Genomic DNA, 11,637 nt, shown 5'->3' on the forward strand with positions numbered 1-11,637 from the left:
TGCCAATCTCCTTGAATCCACTGTCTTCCTGTCTCTTCACCTGCCGCTCATACCACACTGATTGCCCTTAATACTAGCTTTTTTCCCACTTACACTTTCTCCTTTGGATGTTTACATCTATTCTCATGGAGTCACATATTACTTAAAAACGGATAATTCCAAAGATCTACCTAGCCTTGAACTCTTGTCTGAGTTCCAAACCATTTCTAAGTGCATACTGGTCATACCTACCTGGGTGTACCAGAGGCACCTAAATAAATAAGTCTAAATCCAAACTCATCCACTGTCTCATCTCTTCTCAAACCCACACCCCCAGAAAATGCCTGAATTTTATCTACCTGAGTTATTACCAAACATCAGAAATTCTAGTACTTCCCTGATGGTCCAGTGGCTAAGATGCTGCACTCCCAATGCAGGGGGCCCAGGTTTGATCCCTGGTCAGGGAACTAGATCCCACATGCCGCAAGGAAGATCCCGCACGAGGTAACAAAGATCCCACGTTCGACAGTTAAGACCCGGCGCTGCCAAATAAATAAATAAATATTTTTTTAAAAAAAGAAAGAAATTCTATAAACAGGAAAAGACTACATATGTTAAATAATCCCAAAGATATAGAGGAATATGGGGGAAATCTGTGACACCCATAAAAACAAAGAAACAAAACACTAAAGAATAACCTAAAGGATTATTGAATAAAGAACCCCCCAGATTGACATATATAAACACTAATTTGTATAAAATAGATAACTAATAATAACCTACTGTATAAAAAAAATATATATATATACTACCATAGTAAAAAAAAATTTAATAGCAATTCATATGCACATTATTGTGGTATTACTTGCATTTCTGTATCTGATTCTTTCTGGAGGAGTTTAAAGGTTAACTTGATAGTTTAAATTTTATTGATAGATTTCCTTTATGCTATAAAGGCAATACGTTGTGTGTTTATGCTTGGATGCAATCTGGAATAAAATGAAGTAATTTTAAGCTCCCCCCCCAAAAATACATGAATTACAAAAAAAAAGAAACCCCCAAAGGAATATGGACAAATATATTAGAATAGTGAATTAATATGGTATCTTAGAGACAACTGGTGAAGATGAGACATCTAATAATTAAGAAGTCATTAACTGATGGTACTTGCTTGGATTTAATTTGCTTAGGCCTACCATTTCCAATTGAAAAGATCAAAGGACATCATTACCTGGAATATGGTATCACTGTTGGCAAAGTGGATTTGCCTGCTGAATCTGCCCAACACAGCAGGAACATGTGCTTCTAGAAGAAAAGTAAATGTGATTTGTAGCTTTCCATGCTCACTTATGGTAAGAGCAGACACCACAGTAAGCAAGCCCTAGAAGTACCAGGGGAAAAAGCCAGCAGGAGAAGATGGGTGTCAAAAATCTTCACTTACTCCATGTGCAAACAAAGTTACACACGTCACAAATGACAGTCGCTTTCTCCAAGTGACTCCGAGATATAAGAGAACTGGATTCTCATCAATATTCACCAGTCCCCAGCTCTAACGTGTACATTATTCAGTGACCTTTGGCAAATGATTTAAATTTTCTGAGATGATTTCCAGACCTAAAAAAGGACTGTCACACAGTTGCAAATCACTCGACGAAATCAAGCTCCAGCTCAAGCAAGATAGTTAAGTGTTTGAAATTCACAGTCCTGCCAACTGACTTGTAGAATGTTCAAATATAACTTTCCAGTCGCCAAAAAATGGAATCCTGTTAGCTTACACTTCTAGGAAATGTCAGATGAGGCAATTTGGAAAATCCACCTGCTGTGCGTAAGCCTGAATCTGAAACAATAAATGGTCCATTTTTCTCTGGAAGTTGAATTCTACTGAATTAATCTTGTTACAAGATGAAAGCCTGAAAGTAAATATGATGAATCACTCCTCCTACCACGCCTGTGTGTGGTGCTAGCGCGGCTCCCCGCTTTCTCCCCAACACGGCTCTAGTCAGGAGCCAAGCATCTGAAGCAAAGTGTGATCAACAGATGCTCGTTTCCATAATTGGCACTTTTCCAGTAGCCAACCCCAAATTTAATTAGCCACTTATCTGAAGCAGAAAAGGATTTCTAAAGCATTCTAGTAACCTGTGCTCCTTCTTTCCTCTGGTCCCTACCCCAGCCCCCTGTGCCTCCTCACCCAGAAGCCTTTGAACCATGCATAGCAAGAACAGGATGTGTGCTACTTCTTAATGTAAATAAGCAACTCTCAAAAATGTCCTTGAGATTGTCCTACTAGAGAGAATAATATTCCATTGAACTGAAGACCACATATGGTACGTAGGAAGGACAGTAGAAATGAGGCTGCACATGTAACTCAGTGCTATAGCACATCAGCACTTCACCTGGGTTAACTCACAACTTGTCTACTATAACCTACCCAGCTCTGGACTCCCTCCAACCTGCGGTTGTATCCCACAGGGTCCCAGTGGCTGCGCTTATTTAATATTGCCCGAGCAATAACCTCACCCCACTCTTCACTCTGTCGATCTTGTATTCAGCGAATTCTGTCATAGCTCCAAATCTCTTGGAACAAAGACATTGTCTATACTTAGTCCTCTTGACAACTATCTGCTATATGATGGGGTTTCCAGGAACACACGTGACTTCACAGTCACCTCAGGGGGTCTCATTGGCTCAGGGGGCTGGTGTCAAGCTGAAGCAGAAGGTATAGATGCCCATGGGGTACTGGCAGATGGTGAGGGGAGGTTAGGCCGAGCACTACCAGCTGGGGCCACGTTCCTCTTGCCTGCCCAGCACCTTTGCCCTGTTTCCTGCGAGCAAATCTCCTCTTGGTGGTGGTGAACCCATCCATGTGGTTCAGTCAGCTGATCAGCCCCCCACCTCCACCCAGAGCACCCAATTTCTCCAAGGCCACAGTGACTGCGATAAAGTTGGACCTGTGACCCAGGTCAAGCCAAACCTCTTGAAATTTGGGTTCTCAGATAGGCTTTCTCGCTGCACTGAGCTAAAAGAATGTGAGTCTTGCTTACCACTGGAGAGAATCTATCTACCAGGTGGAGGCGGGGGCCTTCCCATACCACACCATTTGAACCTTGCGTCCAGCCCTGCCTGGAGCCTGGATTTCACTTCCATGAGCTAATCAAGTCCCATGTTTGCTTAAGCTACATAGGATGTGGTTCTTTCCCTGAAAGCCTCCCTACTAGTAAACACCTAATCTCATCCCCTCCCCAGTTTCTGCCTAACTTATTCAGATGACTATCTTCCTTCCTTTTGTGGTCTTTGCCTAAAATTCTCCATATCTTCCCCTCCAGCCCTTTAAACTCAGGTCAGAATCTAACTATTAAAGGGATACTTCCTATATTAACACACACCCGCCAAAGCCTTCCAGCCTTTGATGTATGCCTACATGAAAATATTCCATCCCATCATCATATCCTAAGTGCTATTCCATAAGATCCATTCTTGCTCTATCATTGTTCTTTAACCAAGAGGTTTTAATTGGTGGAAAAAAAGAGAAGATTCTCATTTTAAAGTGTCCTAGCTTTTGAAAATGAACCCCCATGGTGAAATATGCTGAGGAGCCAAGCTGTGTGCATGTGTGTTTTTAATAAGCGCTAGCATCTGAAAGCTTATTGTATGCCAGGCAGTGTGCTGAGCACCTTACATGAACTTTTCATTAATCCTTACAAAAACCTTATGTGCTGGGTACTTTTTCTCTCCTATTTTAAAGAAGGGGTATTAAGGCTTCAACAGGTTAAATAATCTGCTCAAGGTCACCCAGCTGGTAGGCTGAAGTCTTTGCACTGAGCGAATCCACAGACCCTTCTTACCATCCCTAACCCCCTAACCCACACACCAGGGAGCAGTCATTTGCCTTCTTGGAACACCCCAATGAGGCTTCCACTGGAGTTGCTCTGCACAAGTAACTCAGTGCTAGCAGGTCAGCGTTTTAACTGAGTTAACATAAAGCTCTTCTACTGTGACCTACCCACCACTGGACCTCCTCCAACCCACAGCCAGATCCCAGGGGATCCCAGTGGCTAGGATCATTTAATATTGCCCGAGTAGCATTAAATTATTCATTTTATCAATAGTATTAATATCTATTTTTAGACTTAAATGAAATATGCTTGGTTATTTTGCTTCCTGGTCCACAGCAATTCTTTTTTTTTTTTTTTTTTTTTTTTGCGGTACGCGGGCCTCTCACTGTTGTGACCTCTCCTGTTGTGGAGCACAGGTTCTGGACGCGCAGGCTCAGCAGCCATGGCCCACGGGCCCAGCCGCTCCGCGTCATGTGGGATCCTCCTGGACCGGGGCACGAACCTGTGTCCCCTGCATTGGCAGGTGGACTCTCAACCACTGCACCACCTGGGAAGCCCCACAGCAATTCTAAAGGAATGAAAACCTAGAAGTAACTGTGAGGTGAAGGCCGAGCCCAGAAAACAGTGAGAGCTGACTAGGGGAGTTAGAAGGAGCCTGAAAAGCTATTAAAGGAGCCACGGGAACTCTAGATGTGCCCAGCGCCACCCTTCCCATGGCTCTTCATTGCCTGATTCACAGCCAGCCCTCAGAGCAAGGAGCCCACCTTCTATGGACCCTGAAGGGCCCCATCATCACATGAAGTGGGTCCTCCAGTGCACTGGGGGCAGCGTACAGCCCTGCAGCGTTGGCAAACATGTGAATCTACTAAAAAGCTTATGTGGGGATTAGCAGATATTCTTTTTTATGAATATGCAATCATCAAACTGTCCTTAAAAATATCTCAGTTCATCTTGGCTCTTCCCTAGGTGGTGGTTTTGAAGCCAGGAATCGCATCTAATATATCTACCTTCATAATGTGTCATATAGTGCTTAATGCCCAAATGTCTTTATTACATAGATAATGAGTTCTGTTTCTTTCTGTGATGAGCCAATTGTACATCCTTATTATAAACACTGTCCAATTTATAAATGTTTTATTTTAGATATCATTCCAGAGAAATCACTCCCTGAAACTTAAATGTTTAACTTAAAAAAGAAGGGCACCTCAAAAAAGAAAGAAGGGCACCTCAGTCCCTTCATCAGCACCCATATATTTTTATTTGCCCACAGATCCAAGAAGACTAGAACAAGAATAAGAAGAGCAGGGAAAGTATTTTAGAAACTGGGACAGGTAGTGAGAAAAAGTAGAGGAGAGAGAAAAGCTGTATCAAATGTAAGCATAAATGGTTATCTCAGGAAAGAAGGAAATCTCTCCCCACACACCCCTTACTTCCATCTCTACTCTACAGATATTTAAAAAACCATGATATTTTTGTATCAAACTTTGTAGAACTCTGGTAGCCAGCCTCCAAGGTGACATCAGCGACTCTTGCCTGGTGGTATTCACACTCTTGTGTAGTGTGTAGTGTGTGTGTGCATGTGTGTGTGCGTGTGTGTGTATTGAGGAGGTGGGTGGGCGATGCATATATGCTTGTATATCCATGATTGGAGGGGAAAGATCAGGGTTTAAAAGTTTAAAAGCATATTCATGAAAGAAAATTAAAACATAGGTAGAAGAAAATTACTTGAAGTCCAGGCCCTCACAGAACAGGAATTCACATTGTTGTTTACTTCCCTTGCCTCTTTGTGCCTACCCAGGCCTGCTTGTTTGTACAGCACCAGGAGTTCTTGACAGTGACAAAGGATGAATCAATGTTCAAGCCTAGCCTTGACAATCCTAGCAAAGGATTTGCTTGACTACATTTCTTTCTCTTAAGATTCATTCTCAAAGGTTCAGAAGTGAGTTATAAAAATGTGTGTATAAATATGTATAAAGGGCACTTTAGTAAAATACTTTACAAGCACTTTCAGCACTTCCTGTGTACACCACACCAGAGCAGCTGTTTCCGGGAACCCTAAAGAAGATAGTTTCCACCCTTAGCGTCTAAATCTGACTTTATACTGCTACTCAGCTAACATCAAAACTCATTTGTTTCATTGGGAGCAAGTGGCCATATTGTTTTGATCTTTTGATAAAATAGGTGATTTTCTAAAAATTTAGATCCTCCATTATTCTATAATGCATAGAGACCTTGAATAGAATCTCTATGTATATAAAATTTTGTCTTATTTCTAGTTTTCACCTCACTGCTGGAGACAGGAAATATCAAGCTGGCTTAAACAGAATCAGGTCAGATGCTTCTGTCTTCAGTTAATAGTGAGAAAAACCCTAATAGTTTAGGGCCTGCTTTGTACCTAGCACTTTACATAGATTATCTTTAATCCTTACAACAGACTTAGAAGGTAATATTAACCCCATTTTACAGATAGGAAAAATGTGGTTCAGAGGGGTTAAGTAACTTGCCTAAAATCACCCAGCTTGTAAGTCCTGGAGCCTGGATTGGAAGATCTCTCTTTACCTCCAAAGCCTTTGTTCTTTTCATAGCAACACCTGGCCTATTAAACAGGGCTTTTATTTTCCATCTGATCTCAAGGCCTCCTGTTACCTGCAGCAAAATAGCTTTACAGGTCTTTGTCCTCCCACAAGAAAACTGAAACATCTCACGAGCAGTAGTGAATTGAGGTCTGTGGGCAGGGTGCAGGCCTTAGAGGGGACGCAAAGACACAGCCAGCACACCTCACTCAGCCTTTTCCACACAGACAGAAGTGGAAGCCACACACCTTGCCTAGAATGTTTAATTATTAAAAACTCATAAGTTCTTCCTAAAAAAGAAGGGAGAAGGTTTACTCACAAGAGTTAAAATAGTCATAGAACAGATCAGGTACAGTAGCTTAATCTTATTACTTAATCTCTTTCATTTTTTCCGGTGCTTATTTCCTGGGCCAACGTTTTGTTTTTTGCTTACAGAGTCACCAGTTGACTCATTCCTAGAGTTTTAGAAACTAGAGTCCTAGAGTCCTAGAGTCCTAGAGTTTTAGAAACTCTCCATTCCTTGGTTTTCAGTAACTTACCCTTCCTTCTCTGTAGTTGGAATAAGGGGTTTAAACATTCCTACTCTGAAATAGTGTCGTTAACTATTCAGATTCCTGACAGCTATAGAGCACCCATGTGCCAGACGCTGTTCTTGGAAATTTGAGGTGCTTCCTCTCTTGAATGCAACTTCCTGTCTGGCAGATATTGAGGTAAGGGTTCAAGTTTGGTGTCCCTCCTTCAAACACAACTTCTCTAGTCATTGACTTGTTTCAACAGTGGTTTCTGAGCACCTACTAAGCACCAGGCTAGTAATTCTCAAAATAATTAGTTAGTCAGTAACTGCTACTCTGCTAGTTTGGCTGCCGGGCCAGGAGTACATGAATAAAATAACTAACGCTCATCATGATAGCTAACACTCATACAGGGCTTAAGAAGGACCAGGCACAGTTCCAAGGGCTTTATGCACGTTAAACCATTTGATTCAACACCAACCCTCCATTTACAGTTAAAGGAACTGAGGCACAGAGAGGTTAAGATACTTGCCTGAACTCACACAGCTTGTAAACCAAGATCTGAACCCAGGCAGCTAGGTTCCAAGTCCACATTCTTAAACACTGTGCTACATTGATTCTCATATGATTAGGTTAATGGTAGCCCAGGAATGTTGTTATTTAAAAAGCAGACCAATGGTTTCCCCAAATGCCAACCCCAGCAAAAATCATTTATGAAACTATATTTTACCTCTCATAGTCATGAGCAAAGAAATGGTTAAAATGAGCTGCTTCATGTGTTCTGTAATTCTGAGCAGTTCTGTTGAGTGCATCCATTACTTAGCAGAATGTGACTGCTGACTCTGCCATTCAGAAGAATCACACTGAAGCTGAAGTGGTAATAATTCAAAATTGACAAGCTTGGAGAGACTTGAAAAGCCAGGCATGTTATTAGCATTTAATGGCATCAAGTATTTAATAGACCATAGTAGAAAGTATTACAAGAATGAATCTCAATAAATCAGCAGATTCCAGGAATATTTGGGGGCTAAGAATTTTTAAAGTATTTTACATATAAGTGGTGGTTATTCCTGGAAATGAATCCCTTAAGTTGACAAAATAGGTGTTTTGTTTTTTGGGTTTTTTTTTTTTTTTTTACAGAATAGTTTTAGATTTCTTAAAATGTTTATTTTTAGAACGGTTCATCTAGAGCAAAAATAATTTAAATCTTAAAAAATTGTTCAACACTACATTGTTCTAAAGATACAACACAGACTTGTTAAATAATGAGAAAAATAAAAATTAACTCTCTAATTATCATATAAAGACATGTGACACTGTTATATAAAAGTAAAAAATAATGACAATTGCATATCAGCTCAATATAATCCTTATGAAAGATTTTTAAGTCTTGATGTAAGTAAATTCTATTAGTTCCTACCTGTGAGTCAGTGTTGGTAGAACTGGCATGCTAGGCTGAGACTAGGATACTAGAAGACTATTTTACTCAAAGAAGTACTAAAAATAATGTACATTCCTTTCTTGTTCAATTCAGTATGTCAGTGACCCCTAAAAAATGAGGGAGACCCAAGTCATTTCCAGTTGGAAGATGTCACATAAAATTGGCATTTCCGGGCTTCCCTGGTGGTGCAGTGGTTGAGAATCCGTCTGCTAATGCAGGAGACACGGGTTCGATCCCTGGTCTGGGAAGATCCCACATGCCGCGGAGCAACTAGGCCCGTGAACCACAACTACTGAGCCCGCGCGTCTGGAGCCTGTGCTCCGCAGCAAGAGAGGCCACGACAGTGAGAGGCCTGCGCACTGCGATGAAGAGTGGTCCTCGCTTGCCACAACTAGAGAAAGCCCTCGCACAGAAATGAAGACCCAACACAGCCAAGAATAAATTAAAAAAAAAAAATTGGCATTTCCATCATCTCTCAAAAACCACCCAACAAAAAACAAGGGAAAGGAGAAACTGAAATAAAAATCTCATCTTAAAAAAAAAAACACCTGTTTTCAATTTAACCACAAAATAGGTGGAAGGGGTACAAAAGCAGTGGAGTTTGAGCAAAGACATGAAAGGAAGCTGAGAGAGGGCACCCAAGGCTACATATCTCAGAAAGAGCTTAATAGTGCAACCAATGAGATGCACGTACTGAGGTGAAAAATCAATACCTCCGTTTGTACAACAATGGAAGTAAGGTGGTGTTATGGGTTGAATTGTGTCTCTCCAAAAGATGCGTTGAATTCCTAACCTCGGGTACCTATGAATGTGACCTTATTTGGAAATAGAGTTTGAAGACATAATCAAGGTAAAATGAGGTCATACTAGATTAGAGTGCGTCCTAATGCAATGACTGGTGTCTTTATAAGACAGAAGTTCGGACACAGAGACACAGAGAGGAAAAAGCCACGTGAAGGTGAAGACAGAGATTGGAGTGATGCATTTACCAGCCAAGGAACACCAGGGTTGCTGGCAGCCACCAGGAGCTAGTATGGAGGCATGGGATGGATTCTCCCTCAGAGCCTCTAGAAGGAGCCAACCCTGCCAACACCTTGATTTCGAACTTCTAGCCTCCAGAACTGTGACACAATACATTTATGTTGTTTTAAGCCACCTGATCTGTAGTACTTTGTTATGGGAACTCTAGCTGTCTAATACAGATGGGTAGGCTGGTAGAGTGAGTTTCCCTGGACCTAGTTGTTTTTTTTTAACTATTATTTTTATTTATTTATTTATTTATTGGCTGCACCCTGTGGCATGGGGGATCTTAGTTCCCTGACCAGGGATTGAACCCATGTCCCCTGCAGTGGAAGCACAGAGTCCCAACCACTGGACCATCAGGGAAGTCCCAACCTAGTTTGGTTTTGAGTAGCAGAGAAGGTAGAACTAAACTAGAATCCCACAAACAAGCCATATTCGCAGGAAGTCATATGATCATAAGGAGAGAAAAGAGACTGCACTGTGAACAGCTCTGCACTGCCTATCTTCACTGGCTGGGGAGGAGAAAAGGCTAAAATATCTCACGTGCAAAACCCTGGGTCAAAAGAAAAATTCTCCATGATATAGAAGGTGTCCTTGGCCTCTTCACAAATAAATAAATATTTATATATTTATTTATTTGTGAATAAATAAATTTATTTCCTATAAATAAATATTTAATGTAGGAAAAATTCTCCTCACTCAAAGACAAGGAATGAAAAAGGAACCAACAAAGATATAAGGGAAAAAATGAAAAATGAACAGAAAAACAAATGCTGATGAATAGTCACCATGAAAATGGTACCTCAGAGCAGATGAAAATTCTGAATACATATTTTGCCTTAAATTTTTAAAAAATGTAATGGAGCAGTTGTTTTCAGAAAGCAAGCATGAAATAAAGAAACAACACTCAGAGAAGTGGGAGGTGAGATGACTGAAGGAGCTGAAACATAAGCTGACAGAGCTCAGGAAAGAAGTGAATGAAAAAGAAAAAATAAAACCATGGTAGAAATGTAATCAAAACCGGAAACAGGGTAAGGGTAAAAAGATACAGTATGGAACATAGCGGTCAGAAATGTGAAAAAGGTACAAATTGAAATGTAAACAAAGATCAAAATGTTCAGAGAGAACTTTATAAATATCAGAGCAGGAGTAGGCATTCAATATTCACAAAATAAAAGGACCTGAGGACAACAACATGAATAATGGAAGAGAACAGACAGTTAAAGATATATTTCAAGAAAACTTTCCTGTAAGAAAAGAAGACGAATATACAAATTGAAATTGCGTAGCATATCCCACAAAAATCTTGACTCAGAATGTTTACCAAACTTTGAAATTTAAAGATTTTAAAATAAACATTATTTGATCAGCCAAGGGGGTTGGGGGTTAAAGGGAGGAATCAAGACATTTATAAGGGAGAAAAATCAAATTAGCCCCAGATTTCTCTGTGACAACGTCTAATATTAGAGAGTGTAGTGATACCTGGAAATTTCTCCCAGAAGGAAAGTATATATTCCAAACTGTCATTCACTTCTAAAGGCAGTAAGCAGTTTTGAATATGCAGACACTCAGGAAATACTGTTTGCAAGAGCTCTTTCTGAAGAAACTATCAGAGGACAAATTTCAGTCAACCAAGACATAAACGGAAAAACTGCAGGAAAGAACCGCCTGTGAGCCCTAAATCTATTTAGTTGTGGAACTAGAACTAAAACAAAAGTGGGAATTATGATTATAGAACCGAATGTAAATGCTAAAAACTCTGCCAAAGGGGAAACAATGTGAATAAAAAAGTTGAGAGGGAAATGGAAAAAGGTAGGAGGTAAAGAATATTAATTTCTCCATTTTTTCTAGCTGAGGGCCACAAAATTTCTTTAAACTGAGAAATCAATTAATGAGAATATAGGAATAATTGTTACCCCAAAAAATGATATAATCTTTTTATAATAATATAATATAGATAATAGATAATTTAACTAAAATTAGGTGGAAAGGGAAGGGAGATAAAGAGGATGTACAGTATAATAATCTTATCAGTGTTCACAGTAGAGAATTAACAGATATTGACTAAAGAAATAGAAGATTAAGGATAGTATTAATCATCCTTAATAGAAAACTCTTGAATCAAAAAGGAAATAAAAATTGACATTTCAGAATACCTGAAATATAGCAATAATAAAAACACTACTAATCAGATCTTAGAGGTACAACTAAAACAGTGGTCCCAGGGAATCTCATAGTCTTTGATAACAGTTATGCCTAAATAAAAAGGAAAGAAA

The 11,637-nt window shown here is 40.0% G+C and overlaps 1 non-coding gene across 1 annotated transcript; it reads left to right on the top strand.

Moving 5' to 3' along the window:
- The first annotated feature begins 373 nt into the window (after window positions 1-373).
- Window positions 374-446, top strand: TRNAG-CCC (transfer RNA glycine (anticodon CCC)). The gene has a single exon. It is a non-coding gene; the product is annotated as a tRNA-Gly (tRNA).
- Window positions 447-11,637: the final 11,191 nt, after the last annotated feature.

This window comes from Delphinus delphis, chromosome 2 (assembly GCF_949987515.2).
Source record: "Delphinus delphis chromosome 2, mDelDel1.2, whole genome shotgun sequence".
NCBI classification, from domain to species: Eukaryota; Metazoa; Chordata; class Mammalia; order Artiodactyla; family Delphinidae; genus Delphinus; species Delphinus delphis.